This window comes from Salvelinus namaycush, unplaced genomic scaffold, assembly GCF_016432855.1.
Source record: "Salvelinus namaycush isolate Seneca unplaced genomic scaffold, SaNama_1.0 Scaffold1046, whole genome shotgun sequence".
Classification (NCBI taxonomy): Eukaryota; Metazoa; Chordata; class Actinopteri; order Salmoniformes; family Salmonidae; genus Salvelinus; species Salvelinus namaycush.
In genome coordinates, this window is record NW_024057727.1 from 43,858 (window position 1) to 69,947 (window position 26,090).

A 26,090-nucleotide genomic window follows, 5' to 3' on the forward strand; every position below is an offset into this window, starting at 1 on the left:
GAGGAGACTACTCCTCCGGCCACACGGTGGCGCTGTCTGCGTGTGAAGTGATCCTCTTTTTTCTTTCTACATTGCAGCGTCTGCATGGTTCCTCTATTTTCACGTTAGAGGTAAAGTTTACAGTTTTGAATCCTTTTGTGATGAAGTGTTTAGGATCATCAAAAGGAATTTAATAAATATCATGCATATGTTTCATTCGTTTTTTTTTTAAGGTTACAGAAAGCGTTTGTTTACATTCACAGTATGTTTCGAAGGATCTGCTTTTAAAGGTAGGAAAGCTGTCTACTTGCTATCTTGATTGTTAGCTAATTTAGATGATGCTAGCTAACTAGTTTAGAGTATGATTCATCTCACTGTAAACTAGCGCTAGCTAGCTAGCCAACTAACGCTAACGTTACTTTGCAAGCTGATTATGAGGAGCTCATCTCTCCAATGTCAAAACTACCTTGCTATGCTACTAGCTACTGATCTTCTTATGGGCTCCCGAGTGGCGAAGACACTGCATCTCAGTTCAAGAGGCGTCACTGCAGTCCCTGGTTCGAATCCTGGCTGCATCACATCCGGCTGTGGTTGGGAGTCCCATAGCGCCGCCGGGTTTGACCGGGGCGGGCCGTCATTGTAAATAATAGTTTGTTCTTAACTGACTTGCCTAGTTAAAATAAAGGTTAAAAAATAATTAAAAAAAATGTGGGTCATGGTTGAGCTTTTAAAGGTAGCCATCTACAGTATCTTCGCTACTAACCAACTCTGGGTCTATGGGGCTCTGCCTGGTTCAATGTTTCGCCTTTTATCGTTGTGGTTCTGCTTACGAATTACTTTTCTGCTGAACTGATATCTCTAACAAGAACTTATGTAACATTATGGATTGCCGAATAAAGGAGGCTCACAATGTATCGGAGTTTTACTCACTGTCCACATGATCTGACCCACTTCAAATCAAATTAGGGCTGGACGATATGGCCAAAATATCATATCGTGTGTTTTTTATCAGACGGTTATACGGTATTCTATGTTTTTTAATAATACAAGTTAAAAATGTTCTTTATGAGTAGTGCGTGACTCTAGGGTGGCGACACATACTGACTGTACATTCTAAATGATTTCAATGAGTCTTTCTCCATTCTGATTGTTATATACTGTTCAATTAAACTTTGACACAAAATTATTTTCAGCATTTAAATCAATTTCTGCATTTCCTGCACTCATGTGAGATCATTTCCACTCTGCCACGTAGGGCTGCACGACATGGGCAAAACAATCTAGACCTTATTTTTAAACACATGTTGGAATTGCAATTTGTGGAAAATAAAGATTATTTTAATTCTATAGTTAGAATATAATAGTGGGCACTTTGAATACAATTTGACATGACAACAAATGAATATGCCAGGGAGGAGTTATTGTGACAGGGTAGGAACCACAGTGTTTACAAGTGTTTCCTAGGGGACCCTATAATTTTTGGCTACATTGCATGTTTTCACTTAGCTACTTCATGTAGTTAACATATTCTTGCTTAGCGTGTTCCTCTTTGGTTTAGGTTTACAACATCACTGGTATTATCAGGCTGTACAGTCCCTTTGGAAAGTATTCAGACCCCTTCACTTTTCTCACATTTTATTAGGTTACGGCCTTATTCTAAAATTGATTAAATCGTTTTCCCCCCTCAATCTACACACACTACCCCACAAAAACAGGTTATTAGAAATTTGTGCTAATTTATTACCCCCCAAAAATCACATTAACATAAGTATTCAGACCTTTTACTCAGTACTTTGTTAAAGCACCTTTGGCAGCGATTACAGCCTCCAGTCTTCTTGGGTATGACGCTACAAGCTTGGCACACCTGTATTTGGGGAGTTTCTCCCATTCTTCTCTGCAGATCATTTCAAGCTCTGTCAGGTTGGATGGGGAGCGTTGCTGCACAGCTATATTCAGTTCTCTCCAGAGATGTTCGATCGGGTTCAAGTCCGGGCTCTGGCTGGACCACTCAAGGACATTGAGACTTGTCTCGAAGCCACTCCTGTGTTGTCTTGGCTGTGTGCTTAGGGTCATTGTCCTGTTGGAAGGTGAACCTTCGCCCCAGTCTGAGGTCCTGAGCGCTCTGGAGCAGGTTTTCATCAAGGATCTCTCTGTACTTTGCTCTGTTCATCTTTGCCTCGATCCTGACTAGTCTCCCAGTCCCTGCCGCTGAAAAACACGCCCACAGCATGATCCTCCCACCACCATGCTTCACCGTAGGGTTGGTGCCAGGATTCCTCAAGACGTGACGCTTGGCTTTCAGGCCAAAGAGTTCAATCTTGGTTTCATCAAACCAGATAATCTTATTTCTCATGGTCTGAGAGTCCTTTAGGTGCCTTTTGGCAACTCCAAGCGGGCTGTCATGTTCCTTTTACTGAAGAGTGGCTTCCATCTGGCCACTCTACCATAAAGGCCTGATTGGTGGAGTGGTGCAGAGATGGTTGTCCTTCTGAAAGGTTCTTCCATCTCCACAGAGGAACTCTGGAGCTCTGTCAAAATGACCATTGGGTTCTTGGTCACCTCCCTGTCCAAAGCCCTTCTCCCCAGATTGCTCAGTTTGTCCTGGCGGCCAGCTCTAGGAAAAGTCTTGGTGGTTCCAAACTTCTTCAATAAAACAATGATGGAGGCCACAGTTTTCTTGGGGACCTTCAATGCTGCAGACATTTATTGGTACCCTTCCCCAGATCTGTGCCTCGACACAATTCTGTCTCGGAGCTCTATGGACAATTCCTTTGACCTCATGGCTTGGTTTTTGCTCTGACATGCACTGTCAACTGTGGGATCTTATATAGACAGGTGTGTGTTCCTTTCCAAATCATGTCCAATTAATTGAATTTACCACAGGTGGACTCCAGTCAAGTTGTAGAAACATCTCAGATGATCAATGGAAACAGGAAGCACCTGAGCTCAATTTCGAGTCTCATAGCAAAGGGTCTGAATACTTATGTAAATAAGGTATTTCTGTTTTTTATTTTTAATACATTTGCAAAAATGTCTATGAACCTGTTTTCGCTTTGTCATTATGGGGTATTGTGTGTAGATAGCGGTGGATTTATTTAAAAAATCAATTTTAGGATAAGTCTGTAACGTAACAAAATGTGTAAAAAGACTGCATACTTTCCAAAGGCACTGTATCGCTAATTACGTTTTCTCTTACTAGCAGGTAGCCTAGTGGTTAGAGTGGAGGGGGGGCAGGTAGCCTAGTGGTTAGAGTGGAGGGGGGGCAGGTAGTCTAGTGGTTAGAGTGTAGAGGCGGCAGGTAGCCTAGTGGTTAGAGTGGAGGGGGGGCAGGTAGCCTAGTGGTTAGAGTGGAGGGGGGGCAGGTAGTCTAGTGGTTAGAGTGTAGGGGCGGCAGGTAGTCTAGTGGTTAGAGTGGAGGGGGGGCAGGTAGCCTAGTGGTTAGAGCGTAGGGACGGCAGGTAGTCTAGTGGTTAGAGTGTAGGGGAGGCAGGGTAGCCTAGTGGTTAGAGTGTAGGGGCGGCAGGTAGTCTGGTGGTTAGAGTGTAGGGACGGCAGGTAGCCTAGTGGTTAGAGTGTAGGGGAGACAGGTAGCCTAGTGGTTAGAGTGTAGGGAAGGCAGGTAGCCTAGTGGTTAGAGTGGAGGGGCGGCAGGTAGCCTAGTGGTTAGAGCGTAGGGACGGCAGGTAGTCTAGTGGTTAGAGTGTAGGGGCGGCAGGTAGCCTAGTGGTTAGAGCGTAGGGACGGCAGGTAGCCTAGTGGTTAGAGTGTAGAGGCGGCAGGTAGTCTAGTGGTTAGAGTGTAGGGGCGGCAGGTAGCCTAGTGGTTAGAGTGTAGGGGCGGCAGGTAGCCTAGTGGTTAGAGTGTAGGGGCGGCAGGTAGTCTAGTGGTTAGAGTGGAGGGGCGGCAGGTAGCCTAGTGGTTAGAGTGTATGGGAGGCAGGATAGCCTAGTGGTTAGAGTGTAGGGGAGGCAGGTAGTCTAGTGGTTAGAGTGTAGGGGTGGCAGGTAGCCTAGTGGTTAGAGTGTAGGGGCGGCAGGTAGCCTAGTGGTTAGAGTGTAGGGGCGGCAGGTAGCCTAGTGGTTAGAGTGTAGGGGCGGCAGGTAGTCTAGTGGTTAGAGTGGAGGGGCGGCAGGTAGCCTAGTGGTTAGAGTGTAGGGGAGGCAGGTAGTCTAGTGGTTAGAGTGTAGGGGCGGCAGGTAGCCTAGTGGTTAGAGTGTAGGGACGGCAGGTAGCCTAGTGGTTAGAGTGTAGGGACGGCAGTTAGCCTAGTGGTTAGAGTGTAGGGACGGCAGGTAGTCTAGTGGTTAGAGTGTAGGGACGGCAGGTAGCCTAGTGGTTAGAGTGTAGGGGCGGCAGGTAGCCTAGTGGTTAGAGTGTAGGGGCGGCAGGTAGCCTAGTGGTTAGAGTGTAGGGGCGGCAGGTAGCCTAGTGGTTAGAGTGTAGGGGCGGCAGGGTAGCCTAGTGGTTAGAGTGTAGGGGCGGCAGGTAGCCTAGTGGTTAGAGTGTAGGGGAGGCAGGTAGTCTACTGGTTAGAGCGTAGGGACGGCAGGTAGCCTAGTGGTTAGAGTGTAGAGGTGGCAGGTAGCCTAGTGGTTAGAGTGTAGGGGCGGCAGGTAGCCTAGTGGTTAGGGTGGAGGGGCGGCAGGTAGCCTAGTGGTTAGAGTGTAGCGGCCGCAGGTAGCCTAGTGGTTAGAGTGTAAGGACGGCAGGGTAGCCTAGTGGTTAGAGTGTAGGGGAGGCAGGTAGTCTAGTGGTTAGAGTGTAGAGGTGGCAGGTAGCCTAGTGGTTAGAGTGTAGGGGCGGCAGGTAGCCTAGTGGTTAGAGTGTAGGGGGGGGCAGGTAGCCTAGTGGTTAGAGCGTAGGGGCGGCAGGTAGTCTGGTGGTTAGAGTGTAGGGACGGCAGGGTAGCCTAGTGGTTAGAGTGTAGGGACGGCAGGGTAGCCTAGTGGTTAGAGTGTAGGGGAGACAGGTAGCCTAGTGGTTAGAGTGTAGGGAAGGCAGGTAGCCTAGTGGTTAGAGTGGAGGGGCGGCAGGTAGCCTAGTGGTTAGAGCGTAGGGACGGCAGGTAGTCTAGTGGTTAGAGTGTAGGGGCGGCAGGTAGCCTAGTGGTTAGAGCGTAGGGACGGCAGGTAGCCTAGTGGTTAGAGTGTAGAGGCGGCAGGTAGTCTAGTGGTTAGAGTGTAGGGGCGGCAGGTAGCCTAGTGGTTAGAGTGTAGGGGCGGCAGGTAGCCTAGTGGTTAGAGTGTAGGGGCGGCAGGTAGTCTAGTGGTTAGAGTGGAGGGGCGGCAGGTAGCCTAGTGGTTAGAGCGTAGGGACGGCAGGTAGTCTAGTGGTTAGAGTGTAGGGGCGGCAGGTAGCCTAGTGGTTAGAGCGTAGGGACGGCAGGTAGCCTAGTGGTTAGAGTGTAGAGGCGGCAGGTAGTCTAGTGGTTAGAGTGTAGGGGCGGCAGGTAGCCTAGTGGTTAGAGTGTAGGGGCGGCAGGTAGCCTAGTGGTTAGAGTGTAGGGGCGGCAGGTAGTCTAGTGGTTAGAGTGGAGGGGCGGCAGGTAGCCTAGTGGTTAGAGTGTATGGGAGGCAAGATAGCCTAGTGGTTAGAGTGTAGGGGCGGCAGGTAGCCTAGTGGTTAGAGTGTAGGGGCGGCAGGTAGCCTAGTGGTTAGAGTGTAGGGGTGACAGGTAGTCTAGTGGTTAGAGTGGAGGGGCGGCAGGTAGCCTAGTGGTTAGAGTGTATGGGAGGCAAGATAGCCTAGTGGTTAGAGTGTAGGGGCGGCAGGTAGCCTAGTGGTTAGAGTGTAGAGGCGGCAGGTAGCCTAGTGGTTAGAGTGTAGGGGTGACAGGTAGTCTAGTGGTTAGAGTGGAGGGGCGGCAGGTAGCCTAGTGGTTAGAGTGTAGGGGAGGCAGGTAGTCTAGTGGTTAGAGTGTAGGGGCGGCAGGTAGCCTAGTGGTTAGATTGTAGGGGCGGCAGGTAGCCTAGTGGTTAGAGTGTAGGGGCGGCAGGTAGCCTAGTGGTTAGAGTGTAGGGGCGGCAGGTAGTCTAGTGGTTAGAGTGGAGGGGCGGCAGGTAGCCTAGTGGTTAGAGTGTAGGGGAGGCAGGTAGTCTAGTGGTTAGAGTGTAGGGGCGGCAGGTAGCATAGTGGTTAGAGTGTAGGGGCGGCAGGTAGCCTAGTGGTTAGAGTGTAGGGGCGGCAGGGTAGCCTAGTGGTTAGAGTGTAGGGACGGCAGGTAGCCTAGTGGTTAGAGTGTAGGAGAGACAGGTAGCCTAGTGGTTAGAGTGTAGGGAAGGCAGGTAGCCTAGTGGTTAGAGTGGAGGGGCGGCAGGTAGCCTAGTGGTTAGAGCGTAGGGACGGCAGGTAGTCTAGTGGTTAGAGCGTAGGGGCGGCAGGTAGCCTAGTGGTTAGAGCGTAGGGACGGCAGGTAGCCTAGTGGTTAGAGTGTAGAGGCGGCAGGTAGTCTAGTGGTTAGAGTGTAGGGGCGGCAGGTAGCCTAGTGGTTAGAGTGTAGGGGCGGCAGGTAGCCTAGTGGTTAGAGTGTAGGGGCGGCAGGTAGTCTAGTGGTTAGAGTGGAGGGGCGGCAGGTAGCCTAGTGGTTAGAGTGTATGGGAGGCAGGATAGCCTAGTGGTTAGAGTGTAGGGGAGGCAGGTAGTCTAGTGGTTAGAGTGTAGGGGCGGCAGGTAGCCTAGTGGTTAGAGTGTAGGGGCGGCAGGTAGCCTAGTGGTTAGAGTGTAGGGGCGGCAGGTAGCCTAGTGGTTAGAGTGTAGGGGCGGCAGGTAGTCTAGTGGTTAGAGTGGAGGGGCGGCAGGTAGCCTAGTGGTTAGAGTGTAGGGGAGGCAGGTAGTCTAGTGGTTAGAGTGTAGGGGCGGCAGGTAGCCTAGTGGTTAGAGTGTAGGGACGGCAGGTAGCCTAGTGGTTAGAGTGTAGGGACGGCAGTTAGCCTAGTGGTTAGAGTGTAGGGACGGCAGGTAGTCTAGTGGTTAGAGTGTAGGGACGGCAGGTAGCCTAGTGGTTAGAGTGTAGGGGCGGCAGTTAGCCTAGTGGTTAGAGTGTAGGGGCGGCAGGTAGCCTAGTGGTTAGAGTGTAGGGGCGGCAGGTAGCCTAGTGGTTAGAGTGTAGGGGCGGCAGGGTAGCCTAGTGGTTAGAGTGTAGGGGCGGCAGGTAGCCTAGTGGTTAGAGTGTAGGGGAGGCAGGTAGTCTACTGGTTAGAGCGTAGGGACGGCAGGTAGCCTAGTGGTTAGAGTGTAGAGGTGGCAGGTAGCCTAGTGGTTAGAGTGTAGGGGCGGCAGGTAGCCTAGTGGTTAGAGTGGAGGGGCAGCAGGTAGCCTAGTGGTTAGAGTGTAGCGGCCGCAGGTAGCCTAGTGGTTAGAGTGTAAGGACGGCAGGGTAGCCTAGTGGTTAGAGTGTAGGGGAGGCAGGTAGTCTAGTGGTTAGAGTGTAGAGGTGGCAGGTAGCCTAGTGGTTAGAGTGTAGGGGCGGCAGGTAGCCTAGTGGTTAGAGTGTAGGGGGGGGCAGGTAGCCTAGTGGTTAGAGCGTAGGGGCGGCAGGTAGTCTGGTGGTTAGAGTGTAGGGACGGCAGGGTAGCCTAGTGGTTAGAGTGTAGGGGAGACAGGTAGCCTAGTGGTTAGAGTGTAGGGAAGGCAGGTAGCCTAGTGGTTAGAGTGGAGGGGCGGCAGGTAGCCTAGTGGTTAGAGCGTAGGGACGGCAGGTAGTCTAGTGGTTAGAGTGTAGGGGCGGCAGGTAGCCTAGTGGTTAGAGCGTAGGGACGGCAGGTAGCCTAGTGGTTAGAGTGTAGAGGCGGCAGGTAGTCTAGTGGTTAGAGTGTAGGGGCGGCAGGTAGCCTAGTGGTTAGAGTGTAGGGGCGGCAGGTAGCCTAGTGGTTAGAGTGTAGGGGCGGCAGGTAGTCTAGTGGTTAGAGTGGAGGGGCGGCAGGTAGCCTAGTGGTTAGAGTGTATGGGAGGCAAGATAGCCTAGTGGTTAGAGTGTAGGGGCGGCAGGTAGCCTAGTGGTTAGAGTGTAGGGGCGGCAGGTAGCCTAGTGGTTAGAGTGTAGGGGTGACAGGTAGTCTAGTGGTTAGAGTGGAGGGGCGGCAGGTAGCCTAGTGGTTAGAGTGTATGGGAGGCAAGATAGCCTAGTGGTTAGAGTGTAGGGGCGGCAGGTAGCCTAGTGGTTAGAGTGTAGAGGCGGCAGGTAGCCTAGTGGTTAGAGTGTAGGGGTGACAGGTAGTCTAGTGGTTAGAGTGGAGGGGCGGCAGGTAGCCTAGTGGTTAGAGTGTAGGGGAGGCAGGTAGTCTAGTGGTTAGAGTGTAGGGGCGGCAGGTAGCCTAGTGGTTAGAGTGTAGGGGCGGCAGGTAGCCTAGTGGTTAGAGTGTAGCGGCCGCAGGTAGCCTAGTGGTTAGAGTGTAAGGACGGCAGGGTAGCCTAGTGGTTAGAGTGTAGGGGCGGCAGGTAGCCTAGTGGTTAGAGTGTAGGGGCGGCAGGTAGCCTAGTGGTTAGAGTGTAGGGGCGGCAGGTAGTCTAGTGGTTAGAGTGTAGGGACGGCAGGTAGCCTAGTGGTTAGAGTGTAGGGGCAGCAGGTAGTCTAGTGGTTAGAGTGTAGAGGCGGCAGGTAGCCTAGTGGTTAGAGTGTAGGGGCGGCAGGTAGTCTAGTGGTTAGAGTGTAGAGGCGGCAGGTAGCCTAGTGGTTAGAGTGTAGGGGCGGCAGGTAGTCTAGTGGTTAGAGTGTAGGGGCGGCAGGTAGCCAAGTGGTTAGAGTGTAGGGACGGCAGGTAGCCTAGTGGTTATAGTGTAGGGGCAGCAGGTAGTCTAGTGGTTAGAGTGTAGGGGCGGCAGGTAACCTAGTGGTTAGAGTGTAGAGACGGCAGGTAGCCTAGTGGTTATAGTGTAGGGGCAGCAGGTAGTCTAGTGGTTAGAGTGTAGGGGCGGCAGGTAACCTAGTGGTTAGAGTGTAGAGACGGCAGGTAGCCTAGTGGTTAGAGTGTAGCGGCCGCAGGTAGCCTAGTGGTTGGAGTGTAAGGACGGCAGGTAGCCTACTGGTTAGAGTGTAGCGGCGGCAGGTAGCCTAGTGGTTAGAGTGTAGGGGCGGCAGGTAGCCTAGTGGTTAGAGTGTAGGGACGGCAGGTAGCCTAGTGGTTAGAGTGTAGAGGTGGCAGGTAGCCTAGTGGTTAGAGTGTAGGGGCGGCAGGTAGCCTAGTGGTTAGAGTGGAGGGGCAGCAGGTAGCCAAGTGGTTTACAGTGTAGGGACGGCAGGTAGCCTAGTGGTTAGAGTGTAGCGGCCGCAGGTAGCCTAGTGGTTAGAGTGTAGGGGCGGCAGGTAGCCTAGTGGTTAGAGTGTAGGGGAGGCAGGTAGTCTACTGGTTAGAGCGTAGGGACGGCAGGTAGCCTAGTGGTTAGAGTGTAGAGGTGGCAGGTAGCCTAGTGGTTAGAGTGTAGGGGCGGCAGGTAGCCTAGTGGTTAGAGTGGAGGGGCAGCAGGTAGCCAAGTGGTTTACAGTGTAGGGACGGCAGGTAGCCTAGTGGTTAGAGTGTAGGGGAGGCAGGTAGCCTAGTGGTTAGAGTGTAGGGGCGGCAGGTAGCCTAGGGGTTAGAGTGTAGGGGCGGCAGGTAGTCTAGTGGTTAGAGTGGAGGGGCGGCAGGTAGCCTAGTGGTTAGAGTGTAGGGGAGGCAGGTAGTCTAGTGGTTAGAGTGTAGGGGCGGCAGGTAGCCTAGTGGTTAGAGTGTAGGGGCGGCAGGTAGCCTAGTGGTTAGAGTGTAGGGGCGGCAGGTAGCCTAGTCGTTAGAGTGTAGGGGCGGCAGGTAGTCTAGTGGTTAGAGTGGAGGGGCGGCAGGTAGCCTAGTGGTTAGAGTGTAGGGGAGGCAGGTAGTCTAGTGGTTAGAGTGTAGGGGCGGCAGGTAGCCTAGTGGTTAGAGTGTAGGGGCGGCAGGTAGCCTAGTGGTTAGAGTGTAGGGGTGGCAGGGTAGCCTAGTGGTTAGAGTGTAGGGGCGGCAGGTAGCCTAGTGGTTAGAGTGTAGGGGAGGCAGGTAGTCTACTGGTTAGAGCGTAGGGACGGCAGGTAGCCTAGTGGTTAGAGTGTAGAGGTGGCAGGTAGCCTAGTGGTTAGAGTGTAGGGGCGGCAGGTAGCCTAGTGGTTAGAGTGGAGGGGCAGCAGGTAGCCTAGTGGTTAGAGTTGTCGTGTCTTTGACTATGCCAGATTAATTGCTATGACATGCTATTCTATAAAATAATTTCTCCGTAATTAATATTACCTGATTGAACTAATCATGTAAATATGAATTAACTAGAGAGGGACACCACGAAAGAATATTTATAGAGCTGATATCTTTCGAATAAACTCTTAAAGATTTAGTAATATTTTACTAAATAGCAGTCACATTAATCGTCATTTTATTCAGTCTCATCTGAAAGTTGTAAGTCCTTGATTATCTGCAAGAATCCTGGCTAACAAGTTGAATCAGCAATACAAAATTGGGTTTAATTATTTATTTACTAAATACCTAACTAATCACACAGAAACACATATACACAATTAAATCATAACTTGATCACAAATTACGTCATACAGAAAAACGTCCCTAGCGGGCAGAATCGATATGACAGCTTGTTACACAAAGGAAAGGGGGGGGAGTCCTAGTGAAAGCGCGGGAGACTTGAGCATAGGCGAGCTGTGCTATCGTAAATCTTATCTTATGCATTCTAAATTACCGCCCATTTGAAGAGGAAAATGCAATGAATATTTACTCTGAGCTGCGCTTCAGTAGGTTGGTGGTAGATGGCCTGTGTCGCCAACCCGAGTCCTCTGTCCTTTGAAGAAGTCTCTGGTAGTCACGGGAACACGTTGTGTGTATTAGAGGGGATACTTGGACTGTCCTTCCGAACCTGCGTTTAGCTGTTGCTAACTCCAAGGCTAGGAGATATCACTTCTGTAGTGAATACGAGTTCAAAGTTCATACCATTCACAATCAAAGTCCATGCTGATGTTGGCTTCATCTATAGTGATTATCTGAACCATTCTGACCCTGGATCGTCATCCTAGAGTACCCGGAACAGAAGTTATTTTCTGGTTCGTGGCTTTTATAGTGGAGGGAGAGGGGTGTGTCTGAAAAGTCTATTACCCAGGTCTCTTCACAGGGGCGGGCCCCTGGTTGAGCAGAAACCAAATTTATGAAAACACAGATCTCTCATTTGGAAGGTAAAATTACATTTCACCTCTTCACAAACAATGTCATATTCAAACATTTGAATTAAACAACAATTCCATGTGAATCCGATACCTCTGACGTTTAGACTTTTCACAGTAGCGTTTATGTCATTCTATCATTGATGAGAATGTGTCAGAGGGCAACCGAACTGACATAATATACCTTAAGTACCACCGCATATGTACAGTTGGTTGGATTACCAGAATATAGTTCATTTCCCCCAACTTCTGATGTTACCCAGAATCTCTATGTTAACCCATGGGTTTCCTTATGTCACATCAGTTATAGTGGGGAGAGAGAAAAAGGGGGAAAGAGGTATTTATGACTGTCGTAAACCTACCCCCAACCCAACGTCATGACAGTGTGTAGCGGCCGCAGGTAGCCTAGTGGTTAGAGTGTAAGGACGGCAGGGTAGCCTAGTGGTTAGAGTGTAGAGGTGGCAGGTAGCCTAGTGGTTAGAGTGTAGAGGTGGCAGGTAGCCTAGTGGTTAGAGTGTAGGGGCGGCAGGTAGCCTAGTGGTTAGAGTGTAGGGGGGGGCAGGTAGCCTAGTGGTTAGAGCGTAGGGGCGGCAGGTAGTCTGGTGGTTAGAGTGTAGGGACGGCAGGGTAGCCTAGTGGTTAGAGTGTAGGGGAGACAGGTAGCCTAGTGGTTAGAGTGTAGGGAAGGCAGGTAGCCTAGTGGTTAGAGTGGAGGGGCGGCAGGTAGTCTAGTGGTTAGAGTGTAGGGGCGGCAGGTAGCCTAGTGGTTAGAGTGTAGGGGCGGCAGGTAGCCTAGTGGTTAGAGTGTAGGGGCGGCAGGTAGCCTAGTGGTTAGAGTGTAGGGGCGGCAGGTAGTCTAGTGGTTAGAGTGGAGGGGCGGCAGGTAGCCTAGTGGTTAGAGTGTATGGGAGGCAGGATAGCCTAGTGGTTAGAGTGTAGGGGAGGCAGGTAGTCTAGTGGTTAGAGTGTAGGGGCGGCAGGTAGCCTAGTGGTTAGAGTGTAGGGGCGGCAGGTAGCCTAGTGGTTAGAGTGTAGGGGCGGCAGGTAGTCTAGTGGTTAGAGTGGAGGGGCGGCAGGTAGCCTAGTGGTTAGAGTGTAGGGGAGGCAGGTAGTCTAGTGGTTAGAGTGTAGGGGCGGCAGGTAGCCTAGTGGTTAGAGTGTAGGGGTGGCAGGTAGCCTAGTGGTTAGAGTGTAGGGGCGGCAGGTAGCCTAGTGGTTAGAGTGTAGGGGCGGCAGGGTAGCCTAGTGGTTAGAGTGTAGGGGCGGCAGGTAGCCTAGTGGTTAGAGTGTAGGGGAGGCAGGTAGTCTACTGGTTAGAGCGTAGGGACGGCAGGTAGCCTAGTGGTTAGAGCGTAGGGACGGCAGGTAGCCTAGTGGTTAGAGTGTAGAGGTGGCAGGTAGCCTAGTGGTTAGAGTGTAGGGGCGGCAGGTAGCCTAGTGGTTAGAGTGGAGGGGCAGCAGGTAGCCTAGTGGTTAGAGTGTAGGGGACGGCAGGTAGTCTAGTGGTTAGAGTGTAGAGGTGGCAGGTAGCCTAGTGGTTAGAGTGTAGGGGCGGCAGGTAGCCTAGTGGTTAGAGTGTAGGGACGGCAGGTAGCCTAGTGGTTAGAGTGTAGAGGTGGCAGGTAGCGTAGTGGTTAGAGTGTAGGGGCGGCAGGTAGCCTAGTGGTTAGAGTGTAGGGGCAGCAGGTAGTCTAGTGGTTAGAGTGTAGGGACGGCAGGTAGCCTAGTGGTTAGAGTGTAGGGGCAGCAGGTAGTCTAGTGGTTAGAGTGTAGGGGCGGCAGGTAACCTAGTGGTTAGAGTGTAGGGACGGCAGGTAGCCTAGTGGTTAGAGTGTAGCGGCCGCAGGTAGCCTAGTGGTTGGAGTGTAAGGACGGCAGGTAGCCTACTGGTTAGAGTGTAGCGGCGGCAGGTAGCCTAGTGGTTAGAGTGTAGGGGCGGCAGGTAGCCTAGTGGTTAGAGTGTAGGGGCAGCAGGTAGCCTAGTGGTTAGAGTGTAGGGGAGGCAGGTAGCCTAGTGGTTAGAGTGTAGGGGCGGCAGGGTAGCCTAGTGGTTAGAGTGTAGGGGCGGCAGGTAGCCTAGTGGTTAGAGTGTAGGGGAGGCAGGTAGTCTACTGGTTAGAGCGTAGGGACGGCAGGTAGCCTAGTGGTTAGAGTGTAGAGGTGGCAGGTAGCCTAGTGGTTAGAGTGTAGGGGCGGCAGGTAGCCTAGTGGTTAGAGTGGAGGGGCAGCAGGTAGCCAAGTGGTTTACAGTGTAGGGACGGCAGGTAGCCTAGTGGTTAGAGTGTAGCGGCCGCAGGTAGCCTAGTGGTTAGAGTGTAGGGGCGGCAGGTAGCCTAGTGGTTAGAGTGTAGGGGAGGCAGGTAGTCTACTGGTTAGAGCGTAGGGACGGCAGGTAGCCTAGTGGTTAGAGTGTAGAGGTGGCAGGTAGCCTAGTGGTTAGAGTGTAGGGGCGGCAGGTAGCCTAGTGGTTAGAGTGGAGGGGCAGCAGGTAGCCAAGTGGTTTACAGTGTAGGGACGGCTGGTAGCCTAGTGGTTAGAGTGTAGGGGAGGCAGGTAGTCTAGTGGTTAGAGTGTAGAGGTGGCAGGTAGCCTAGTGGTTAGAGTGTAGGGACGGCAGGTAGCCTAGTGGTTAGAGTGTAGAGGTGGCAGGTAGTCTAGTGGTTAGAGTGTAGAGGCGGCAGGTAGCCTAGTGGTTAGAGTGTAGGGACGGCAGGTAGCCTAGTGGTTAGAGTGTAGGGGAGGCAGGTAGTCTAGTGGTTAGAGTGTAGGGGAGGCAGGTAGTCTAGTGGTTAGAGTGTAGGGGCGGCAGGTAGCCTAGTGGTTAGAGTGTGGGGGCGGCAGGTAGCCTAGTGGTTAGAGTGTAGGGGCGGCAGGTAGTCTAGTGGTTAGAGTGTAGGGGCGGCAGGTAGCCTAGTGGTTAGAGTGTAGGGGAGGCAGGTAGTCTAGTGGTTAGAGTGTAGGGGCGGCAGGTAGCCTAGTGGTTAGAGTGTGGGGGCGGCAGGTAGCCTAATGGTTAGAGTGTAGAGGCGGCAGGTAGCCTAGTGGTTAGAGTGTAGTGGCGGCAGGTAGCCTAGTGGTTAGAGTGTAGTGGCGGCAGGTAGCCTAGTGGTTAGAGTGTAGGGGCAGCAGGTAGTCTAGTGGTTAGAGTGTAGGGACGGCAGGTAGTCTAGTGGTTAGAGTGTAGGGGCGGCAGGTAACCTAGTGGTTAGAGTGTAGGGACGGCAGGTAGCCTAGTGGTTAGAGTATAGCGGCCGCAGGTAGCCTAGTGGTTGGAGTGTAAGGACGGCAGGTAGCCTACTGGTTAGAGTGTAGCGGCGGCAGGTAGCCTAGTGGTTAGAGTGTAGGGGCGGCAGGTAGCCTAGTGGTTAGAGTGTAGGGGCAGCAGGTAGCCTAGTGGTTAGAGTGTAGGGGAGGCAGGTAGCCTAGTGGTTAGAGTGTAGGGGCGGCAGGTAGCCTACTGGTTAGAGTGTAGCGGCGGCAGGTAGCCTACTGGTTAGAGTGTAGGGGCGGCAGGTAGCCTAGTGGTTAGAGTGTAGGGACGGCAGGTAGCCTAGTGGTTAGAGTGTAGGGACGGCAGGTTGCCTAGTGGTTAGAGTGTAGGGGCGGCAGGTAGCCTAGTGGTTAGAGTGTAGCGGCGGCAGGTAGCCTAGTGGTTAGAGTGTAGGGACGGCAGGTCGCCTAGTGGTTAGAGTGGAGGGGCAGCAGGTAGCCAAGTGGTTTACAGTGTAGGGACGGCTGGTAGCCTAGTGGTTAGAGTGTAGGGGAGGCAGGTAGTCTAGTGGTTAGAGTGTAGAGGTGGCAGGTAGCCTAGTGGTTAGAGTGTAGGGACGGCAGGTAGCCTAGTGGTTAGAGTGTAGAGGTGGCAGGTAGTCTAGTGGTTAGAGTGTAGAGGCGGCAGGTAGCCTAGTGGTTAGAGTGTAGGGACGGCAGGTAGCCTAGTGGTTAGAGTGTAGGGGAGGCAGGTAGTCTAGTGGTTAGAGTGTAGGGGAGGCAGGTAGTCTAGTGGTTAGAGTGTAGGGGCGGCAGGTAGCCTAGTGGTTAGAGTGTGGGGGCGGCAGGTAGCCTAGTGGTTAGAGTGTAGGGGCGGCAGGTAGTCTAGTGGTTAGAGTGTAGGGGCGGCAGGTAGCCTAGTGGTTAGAGTGTAGGGGAGGCAGGTAGTCTAGTGGTTAGAGTGTAGGGGCGGCAGGTAGCCTAGTGGTTAGAGTGTGGGGGCGGCAGGTAGCCTAATGGTTAGAGTGTAGAGGCGGCAGGTAGCCTAGTGGTTAGAGTGTAGTGGCGGCAGGTAGCCTAGTGGTTAGAGTGTAGTGGCGGCAGGTAGCCTAGTGGTTAGAGTGTAGGGGCAGCAGGTAGTCTAGTGGTTAGAGTGTAGGGACGGCAGGTAGTCTAGTGGTTAGAGTGTAGGGGCGGCAGGTAACCTAGTGGTTAGAGTGTAGGGACGGCAGGTAGCCTAGTGGTTAGAGTATAGCGGCCGCAGGTAGCCTAGTGGTTGGAGTGTAAGGACGGCAGGTAGCCTACTGGTTAGAGTGTAGCGGCGGCAGGTAGCCTAGTGGTTAGAGTGTAGGGGCGGCAGGTAGCCTAGTCGTTAGAGTGTAGGGGCAGCAGGTAGCCTAGTGGTTAGAGTGTAGGGGAGGCAGGTAGCCTAGTGGTTAGAGTGTAGGGGCGGCAGGTAGCCTACTGGTTAGAGTGTAGCGGCGGCAGGTAGCCTACTGGTTAGAGTGTAGGGGCGGCAGGTAGCCTAGTGGTTAGAGTGTAGGGACGGCAGGTAGCCTAGTGGTTAGAGTGTAGGGACGGCAGGTTGCCTAGTGGTTAGAGTGTAGGGGCGGCAGGTAGCCTAGTGGTTAGAGTGTAGCGGCGGCAGGTAGCCTAGTGGTTAGAGTGTAGGGACGGCAGGTCGCCTAGTGGTTAGAGTGTAGGGGTGGCAGGTAGCCTAGTGGTTAGAGTTAGGGGCGGCAGGTAGCATAGTGGTTAGAGTGTAGGGGCAGCAGGTAGTCTAGTGGTTAGAGTGTAGGGACGGCAGGTAGCCTAGTGGTTAGAGTGTAGGGGCAGCAGGTAGTCTAGTGGTTAGAGTGTAGGGGCGGCAGGTAACCTAGTGGTTAGAGTGTAGGGACGGCAGGTAGCCTAGTGGTTAGAGTGTAGCGGCCGCAGGTAGCCTAGTGGTTGGAGTGTAAGGACGGCAGGTAGCCTACTGGTTAGAGTGTAGCGGCGGCAGGTAGCCTAGTGGTTAGAGTGTAGGGGCGGCAGGTAGCCTAGTGGTTAGAGTGTAGGGGCAGCAGGTAGCCTAGTGGTTAGAGTGTAGGGGAGGCAGGTAGCCTAGTGGTTAGAGTGTAGGGGCGGCAGGGTAGCCTAGTGGTTAGAGTGTAGGGGCGGCAGGTAGCCTAGTGGTTAGAGTGTAGGGGAGGCAGGTAGTCTACTGGTTAGAGCGTAGGGACGGCAGGTAGCCTAGTGGTTAGAGTGTAGAGGTGGCAGGTAGCCTAGTGGTTAGAGTGTAGGGGCGGCAGGTAGCCTAGTGGTTAGAGTGGAGGGGCAGCAGGTAGCCAAGTGGTTTACAGTGTAGGGACGGCAGGTAGCCTAGTGGTTAGAGTGTAGCGGCCGCAGGTAGCCTAGTGGTTAGAGTGTAGGGGCGGCAGGTAGCCTAGTGGTTAGAGTGTAGAGGTGGCAGGTAGCCTAGTGGTTAGAGTGTAGAGGTGGCAGGTAGCCTAGTGGTTAGAGTGTAGGGGCGGCAGGTAGCCTAGTGGTTAGAGTGGAGGGGCAGCAGGTAGCCAAGTGGTTTACAGTGTAGGGACGGCAGGTAGCCTAGTGGTTAGAGTGTAGCGGCCGCAGGTAGCCTAGTGGTTAGAGTGTAGGGGCGGCAGGTAGCCTAGTGGTTAGAGTGTAGAGGTGGCAGGTAGCCTAGTGGTTAGAGTGTAGGGGCGGCAGGTAGCCTAGTGGTTAGAGTGGAGGGGCAGCAGGTAGCCAAGTGGTTTACAGTGTAGGGACGGCTGGTAGCCTAGTGGTTAGAGTGTAGGGGAGGCAGGTAGTCTAGTGGTTAGAGTGTAGAGGTGGCAGGTAGCCTAGTGGTTAGAGTGTAGGGACGGCAGGTAGCCTAGTGGTTAGAGTGTAGAGGTGGCAGGTAGTCTAGTGGTTAGAGTGTAGAGGCGGCAGGTAGCCTAGTGGTTAGAGTGTAGGGACGGCAGGTAGCCTAGTGGTTAGAGTGTAGGGGAGGCAGGTAGTCTAGTGGTTAGAGTGTAGGGGAGGCAGGTAGTCTAGTGGTTAGAGTGTAGGGGCGGCAGGTAGCCTAGTGGTTAGAGTGTGGGGGCGGCAGGTAGCCTAGTGGTTAGAGTGTAGGGGCGGCAGGTAGTCTAGTGGTTAGAGTGTAGGGGCGGCAGGTAGCCTAGTGGTTAGAGTGTAGGGGAGGCAGGTAGTCTAGTGGTTAGAGTGTAGGGGCGGCAGGTAGCCTAGTGGTTAGAGTGTGGGGGCGGCAGGTAGCCTAATGGTTAGAGTGTAGAGGCGGCAGGTAGCCTAGTGGTTAGAGTGTAGTGGCGGCAGGTAGCCTAGTGGTTAGAGTGTAGTGGCGGCAGGTAGCCTAGTGGTTAGAGTGTAGGGGCAGCAGGTAGTCTAGTGGTTAGAGTGTAGGGACGGCAGGTAGTCTAGTGGTTAGAGTGTAGGGGCGGCAGGTAACCTAGTGGTTAGAGTGTAGGGACGGCAGGTAGCCTAGTGGTTAGAGTATAGCGGCCGCAGGTAGCCTAGTGGTTGGAGTGTAAGGACGGCAGGTAGCCTACTGGTTAGAGTGTAGCGGCGGCAGGTAGCCTAGTGGTTAGAGTGTAGGGGCGGCAGGTAGCCTAGTGGTTAGAGTGTAGGGGCAGCAGGTAGCCTAGTGGTTAGAGTGTAGGGGAGGCAGGTAGCCTAGTGGTTAGAGTGTAGGGGCGGCAGGTAGCCTACTGGTTAGAGTGTAGCGGCGGCAGGTAGCCTACTGGTTAGAGTGTAGGGGCGGCAGGTAGCCTAGTGGTTAGAGTGTAGGGACGGCAGGTAGCCTAGTGGTTAGAGTGTAGGGACGGCAGGTTGCCTAGTGGTTAGAGTGTAGGGGCGGCAGGTAGCCTAGTGGTTAGAGTGTAGCGGCGGCAGGTAGCCTAGTGGTTAGAGTGTAGGGACGGCAGGTCGCCTAGTGGTTAGAGTGTAGGGGTGGCAGGTAGCCTAGTGGTTAGAGTTAGGGGCGGCAGGTAGCATAGTGGTTAGAGTGTAGCGGCGGCAGGTAGCCTAGTGGTTAGAGTGTAGGGACGGCAGGTCGCCTAGTGGTTAGAGTGTAGGGGTGGCAGGTAGCCTAGTGGTTAGAGTTAGGGGCGGCAGGTAGCATAGTGGTTAGAGTTAGGGGCGGCAGGTAGCCTAGTGGTTAGAGTGTAGGGGTGGCAGGTAGCCTAGTGGTTAGAGTGTAGGGGTGGCAGGTAGCCTAGTGGTTAGAGTGTAGGGGCGGCAGGTAGCATAGTGGTTAGAGTGTAGAGGCGGTAGGTAGTCTAGTGGTTAGAGTGTAGGGGCGGCAGGTAGCCTAGTGGTTAGAGTGTAGGGGTGGTAGGTAGTCTAGTGGTTAGAGTGTAGAGGCGGTAGGTAGTCTAGTGGTTAGAGTGGAGGGGCGGCAGGTAGCCTAGTGGTTAGAGTGTAGGGGTGGTAGGTAGTCTAGTGGTTAGAGTGTAGAGGCGGTAGGTAGTCTAGTGGTTAGAGTGTAGGGACGGCAGGTCGCCTAGTGGTTAGAGTGTAGGGGCGGCAGGTAGCCTAGTGGTTAGAGTGTAGGGACGGCAGGTAGCCTAGTGGTTAGAACGACAGGTAGCCTAGTGGTTAGAGTGTAGGGACGGCAGGTATCCTAGTGGTTAGAGTGTAGAGGAGGCAGGTAGCCTAGTGGTTAGAGTGTTGCGGCGGCAGGTAGCCTAGTGGTTAGAGTGTAGGGGCGGCAGGTAGCCTAGTGGTTAGAGTGTAGGGACGGCAGGTAGCCTAGTGGTTAGAGTGTAGGGGCGGCAGGTAGCCTAGTGGTTAGAGTGTAGCGGCGGCAGGTAGCCTAGTGGTTAGAGTGTAGGGACGGCAGGTCGCCTAGTGGTTAGAGTGTAGGGACGGCAGGTCGCCTAGTGGTTAGAGTGTAGGGGTGGCAGGTAGCCTAGTGGTTAGAGTGTAGGGGCGGCAGGTAGCATAGTGGTTAGAACGACAGGTAGCCTAGTGGTTAGAGTGTAGAGGAGGCAGGTAGCCTAGTGGTTAGAGTGTAGAGGCGGCAGGTAGCCTAGTGGTTAGAGTGTAGAGGCGGCAGGTAGCCTAGTGGTTAGAGTGTAGGGGCGGCAGGTAGCCTAGTGGTTAGAGTGTAGGGGCGGCAGGTAGCCTAGTGGTTAGAGTGTAGGGGCGGCAGGTAGCCTAGTGGTTAGAGTGTAGAGGAGGCAGGTAGCCTAGTGGTTAGAACGACAGGTAGCCTAGTGGTTAGAGTGTAGAGGTGGCAGGTAGCCAAGTGGTTAGAGTGTAGAGGCGGCAGGTAGCCAAGTGGTTAGAGTGTAGAGGCGGCAGGTAGCCTAGTGGTTAGAGTGTAGGAGCGGCAGGTAGCCTAGTGGTTAGAGTGTTGGGGAGGCAGGTAGCCTAGTGGTTAGAACGACAGGTAGCCTAGTGGTTAGAGTGTTGGGGAGGCAGGTAGCCTACTGGTTAGAGCGGCAGGTAGCCTAGTGGTTAGAGCAGCAGGTAGTCTAGTGGTTAGAGCGTTGGACTATTAACCGAAAGGTTGCAAGATCGAATCCCCCGAGCTGACAAGGTAATAATCTGTCGGTCTGCCCCTGAACAAGGCAGTTCACCCGCTGTTCCTAGACCAGTTAACCCGCTGTTCCTAGTCCAGTTAACCCGCTGTTCCTAGACCAGTTAACCCGCTGTTCCTAGACCAGTTAACCCACTGTTCCTAGACCAGTTAACCCGCTGTTCCTAGACCAGTTAACCCACTGTTCCTAGACCAGTTAACCCACTGTTCCTAGACCAGTTAACCCACTGTTCCTAGACCAGTTAACCCACTGTTCCTAGACCAGTTAACCCACTGTTCCTAGACCAGTTAACCCACTGTTCCTAGACCAGTTAACCCACTGTTCCTAGACCAGTTAACCCACTGTTCCTAGACCAGTTAACCCACTGTTCCTAGACCAGTTAACCACTGTTCCTAGACCAGTTAACCCACTGTTCCTAGACCAGTTAACCCACTGTTCCTAGACCAGTTAACCCACTGTTCCTAGACCAGTTAACCCACTGTTCCTAGACCAGTTAACCCACTGTTCCTAGACCAGTTAACCCACTTTTCCTAGACCAGTTAACCCACTGTTCCTAGACCAGTTAACCCACTGTTCCCCTGAACAAGGCTGTTAACCCGCTGTTCCTAGACCAGTTAACCCACTGTTCCTAGACCAGTTAACCCGCTGTTCCTAGACCAGTTAACCCTCTGTTCCTAGACCAGTTAACCCGCTGTTCCTAGACCAGTTAACCAATCAATCAATCAATCAATCAATTTTATTTTATATAGCCCTTCGTACATCAGATAATATCTCGAAGTGCTGTACAGAAACCCAGCCTAAAACCCCAAACAGCTAGAATGCAGGTGTAGAAGCACGGTGGCTAGGAAAAACTCCCTAGAAAGGCCAAAACCTAGGAAGAAACCTAGAGAGGAACCAGGCTATGAGGGGTGGCCAGTCCTCTTCTGGCTGTGCCGGGTGGAGATTATAACAGAACTATGCCAAGATGTTCAAAAATGTTCATAAGTGACAAGCATGGTCAAATAATAATCATGAATAATTATCAGTTGGCTTTTCATAGCTGATCATTAAGAGTTGAAAAACAACAGGTCTGGGACAGGTGGCGGTTCCATAACCGCAGGCAGAACAGCTGAAACTGGAATAGCAGCAAGGCCAGGCGGACTGGGGACAGCAAGGAGTCACCACGGGCGGCAGTCCCGACGCATGGTCCTAGGGCCCAGGTCCTCCGAGAGAAAGAAAGAGAGAAGGAGAAAATTAGAGAGAGCCAAGATTTTCAAAATGTTCATAAATGACAAGCATGGTCAAATAATAATCAGGAATAAATCTCAGTTGGCTTTTCATAGCCGATCATTAAGAGTTGAAAACAGCAGGTCTGGGACAGGTAGGGGTTCCATAACCGCAGGCAGAAGAGTTGAAACTGGAATAGCAGCAAGGCCAGGCGGACTGGGGGCAGCAAGGAGTCACCACGGCCGGTAGTCCCGACGTATGGTCCTAGGGCTCAGGTCCTCCGAGAGAAAGAGAGAAGGAGAAAATTAGAGAGAGCCAAGATTTTCAAAATGTTCATAAATGACAAGCATGGTCAAATAATAATCAGGAATAAATCTCAGTTGGCTTTTCATAGCCGATCATTAAGAGTTGAAAACAGCAGGTCTGGGACAGGTAGGGGTTTCGTAACCGCAGGCAGAAACAGTTGAAACTGGAATAGCAGCAAGGCCGGGCGGACTGGGGACAGCAAGGTGTCAGCATGCCCGGTAGTCCTGACGTATGGTCCTAGGGCTCAGGTTCTCAGAGAGAAAGAGAGAACGAGAGAATTAGAGAGAGCATACTTAAATTCACACAGGACACTGGATAAGACAGGAGAAGTACTCCAGGTATAACCAACTGACCCTAGCCCCCCGACACATAAACTACTGCAGCATAAATACTGGAGGCTGAGACAGGAGCGGTCAGGAGACACTGTGGCCCCATCCGAAGAAACCCCCGGACAGGGCCAAACAGGAAGGATATAACCCCACCCACTCTGCCAAAGCACAGCCCCCACACCACTAGAGGGATATCCTCAACCACCAACTTACAATCCTGAGACAAGGCCGAGTATAGCCCACAAAGGTCTCCACCACAGCACAACCAAGGGGGGGCGCCAACCCAGACAGGAAGTTCACGTCAGTAACTCAACCCACTCAAGTGACGCACCCCTCCTAGGGACGGCATGAAAGAGCACCAGCAAGCCAGTGACTCAGCCCCAGTAACAGGGTTAGAGGCAGAGAATCCCAGTGGAGAGAGGGGAACCGGCCCTGGAGAGACAGCAAGGGCGGTTCGTTGCTCCAGAGCCTTTCCGTTCACCTTCACACTCCTGGGCCAGACTACACTCAATCATATGACCTACTGAAGAGATAAGTCTTCAGTAAAGACTTAAAGGTTGAGACCGAGTCTGCGTCTCTCACATGGGTAGGCAGACTGTTCCATAAAAATGGAGATCTATAGGAGAAAGCCCTGCCTCCAGCTGTTTGCTTAGAAATTTTAGGGACAATTAGGAGGCCTGCGTCTTGTGACCGTAGCGTACGTGTAGGTATGTACGGCAGGACCAACTCGGAAAGATAGGTAGGAGCAAGCCCATGTAACGCTTTATAGGTTAACAGTAAAACCTTGAAATCAGCCCTTGCCTTAACGGGAAGCCAGTGTAGGGAAGCTAGCACTGGAGTAATATGATCAAATTTCTTGGTTCTAGTCAGGATTCTAGCAGCCGTATTTAGCACTAACTGAAGTTTATTTAGTGCTTTATCCGGGTAGCCGGAAAGTAGAGCATTGCAGTAGTCTAACCTAGAAGTAACAAATGCATGGATTAATTTTTCTGCATCATTTTTGGACAGAAAATTTCTGATTTTTGCAATGTTACGTAGATGGAAAAAAGCTGTCCTTGAAACAGTCTTGATATGTTCGTCAAAAGAGAGATCAGGGTCAAGAGTAACGCCGAGGTCCTTCACAGTTTTATTTGAGACGACTTTACAACCATCAAGATGAATTGTCAGATTTAACAGAAGATCTCTTTGTTTCTTGGGACCTAGAACAAGCATCTCTGTTTTGTCCGAGTTTAAAAGTAGAAAGTTTTCAGCCATCCACTTCCTTATGTCTGAAACACAGGCTTCTAGCGAGGGCAATTTTGGGGCTTCACCATGTTTCATTGAAATGTACAGCTGTGTGTCATCCGCATAGCAGTGAAAGTTAACATTATGTTTTCGAATAACATCCCCAAGAGGTAAAATATATAGTGAAAACAATAGTGGTCCTAAAACGGAACCTTGAGGAACACCGAAATGTACAGTTGATTTGTCAGAGGACAGACCATTCACAGAGACAAACTGATATCTTTCCGACAGGTAAGATCTAAACCAGGCCAGAACTTGTCCGTGTAGACCAATTTGGGTTTCCAGTCTCTCCAAAAGAATGTGGTGATCGATGGTGTCAAAGGCAGCACTAAGGTCTAGTAGCACGAGGACAGATGCAGAGCCTCGGTCTGACGCCATTAAAAGGTCATTTACCACCTTCACAAGTGCAGTCTCAGTGCTATGATGGGGTCTAAAACCAGACTGAAGCATTTCGTATACATTGTTTGTCTTCAGAAAGGCAGTGAGTTGCTGCGCAACAGCTTTTTCTAAAATTTTTGAGAGGAATGGAAGATTCGATATAGGCCGATAGTTTTTTATATTTTCCGGGTCAAGGTTTGGCTTTTTCAAACCCACTGTTCCCCTGAACAAGGCTGTTAACCCGCTGTTCCTAGACCAGTTAACCCACTGTTCCTAGACCAGTTAACCCACTGTTCCTAGACCAGTTAACCCACTGTTCCTAGACCAGTTAACCCACTGTTCCTAGACCAGTTAACCCACTGTTCCTAGACCAGTTAACCCACTGTTCCTAGACCAGTTAACCCGCTGTTCCTAGACCAGTTAACCCACTGTTCCTAGACCAGTTAACCCGCTGTTCCCCTGAACAAGGCAGTTAACCCACTGTTCCTAGACCAGTTAACCCACTGTTCCCCTGAACAAGGCAGTTAACCCACTGTTCCTAGACCAGTTAACCCACTGTTCCTAGACCAGTTAACCCACTGTTCCTAGACCAGTTAACCCACTGTTCCTAGACCAGTTAACCCACTGTTCCTAGACCAGTTAACCCGCTGTTCCTAGACCAGTTAACCCACTGTTCCTAGGCCAGTTAACCCGCTGTTCCTAGACCAGTTAACCCGCTGTTCCTAGACCAGTTAACCCGCTGTTCCTAGACCAGTTAACCCGCTGTTCCTAGACCAGTTAACCCACTGTTCCTAGACCAGTTAACCCACTGTTCCTAGACCAGTTAACCCGCTGTTCCCCAGCAGGCCGTCATTGAAAATAAGAATTTGTTCTAGTTTTTTTGCCTAGTTAAATAAAGATGTAAAAAAGAGAAAGAAAAAAAATCGGCCAAATCGGTGTCCAAAAATACCGATTAATCGGTCGTCCTCTAATAGTAATATTTAATAGTAAAACACGTAATAATAAATACACAATGAGTAACGATAACATGGCTGTATAAACAGGGTACCAGTACCGAGTCAATGAGTAATGATAACATGGCTGTATAAACAGGGTACCAGTACCGAGTCAATGAGTAATGATAACATGGCTGTATAAACAGGGTACCAGTACCGAGTCAATGAGTAACGATAACATGGCTGTATAAACAGGGTACCAGTACCGAGTCAATGAGTAATGATAACATGGCTGTATAAACAGGGTACCAGTATTGAGTCAATGAGTAATGATAACATGGCTGTATAAACAGGGTACCAGTATTGAGTCAATGAGTAATGATAACATGGCTGTATAAACAGGGTACCAGTACCGAGTCAATGAGTAATGATAACATGGCTGTATAAACAGGGTACCAGTACCGAGTCAATGAGTAATGATAACATGGCTGTATAAACAGGGTACCAGTATTGAGTCAATGAGTAATGATAACATGGCTGTATAAACAGGGTACCAGTACCGAGTCAATGAGTAACGATAACATGGCTGTATAAACAGGGTACCAGTACCGAGTCAATGAGTAACGATAACATGGCTGTATAAACAGGGTACCAGTACCGAGTCAATGAGTAATGATAACATGGCTGTATAAACAGAGTACCAGTATTGAGTCAATGAGTAATGATAACATGGCTGTATAAACAGGGTACCAGTACCGAGTCAATGAGTAATGATAACATGGCTGTATAAACAGGGTACCAGTACCGAGTCAATGAGTAACGATAACATGGCTGTATAAACAGGGTACCAGTACCGAGTCAATGAGTAATGATAACATGGCTGTATAAACAGGGTACCAGTACCGAGTCAATGAGTAACGATAACATGGCTGTATAAACAGGGTACCAGTACCGAGTCAATGAGTAATGATAACATGGCTGTATAAACAGGGTACCAGTATTGAGTCAATGAGTAATGATAACATGGCTGTATAAACAGGGTACCAGTACCGAGTCAATGAGTAACGATAACATGGCTGTATAAACAGGGTACCAGTACCGAGTCAATGAGTAATGATAACATGGCTGTATAAACAGGGTACCAGTACCGAGTCAATGAGTAATGATAACATGGCTGTATAAACAGGGTACCAGTACCGAGTCAATGAGTAATGATAACATGGCTGTATAAACAGGGTACCAGTACCGAGTCAATGAGTAATGATAACATGGCTGTATAAACAGGGTACCAGTACCGAGTCAATGAGTAATGATAACATGGCTGTATAAACAGGGTACCAGTACCGAGTCAATGAGTAATGATAACATGGCTGTATAAACAGGGTACCAGTACCGAGTCAATGAGTAATGATAACATGGCTGTATAAACAGGGTACCAGTATTGAGTCAATGAGTAATGATAACATGGCTGTATAAACAGGGTACCAGTACCGAGTCAATGAGTAATGATAACATGGCTGTATAAACAGGGTACCAGTACCGAGTCAATGAGTAATGATAACATGGCTGTATAATCAGGGTACCAGTACCGAGTCAATGAGTAATGATAACATGGCTGTATAAACAGGGTACCAGTACCGAGTCAATGAGTAATGATAACATGGCTGTATAAACAGGGTACCAGTACCGAGTCAATGAGTAACGATAACATGGCTGTATAAACAGGGTACCAGTACCGAGTCAATGAGTAATGATA

At 51.3% G+C, this 26,090-nt stretch overlaps 1 protein-coding gene across 1 annotated transcript in view; it reads left to right on the forward strand.

The window, feature by feature from the left end:
* The first annotated feature begins 210 nt into the window (after nt 1-210).
* The window catches only part of LOC120035379 (rootletin-like), a 37,936-nt gene continuing 12,056 nt past the window's right edge, over nt 211-26,090 (forward strand). The window contains exon 1 of the mRNA XM_038982144.1: nt 211-269. The gene's annotated coding sequence lies outside the window, so the exon portion shown is untranslated. The remainder of the gene's footprint in view (nt 270-26,090) is intronic.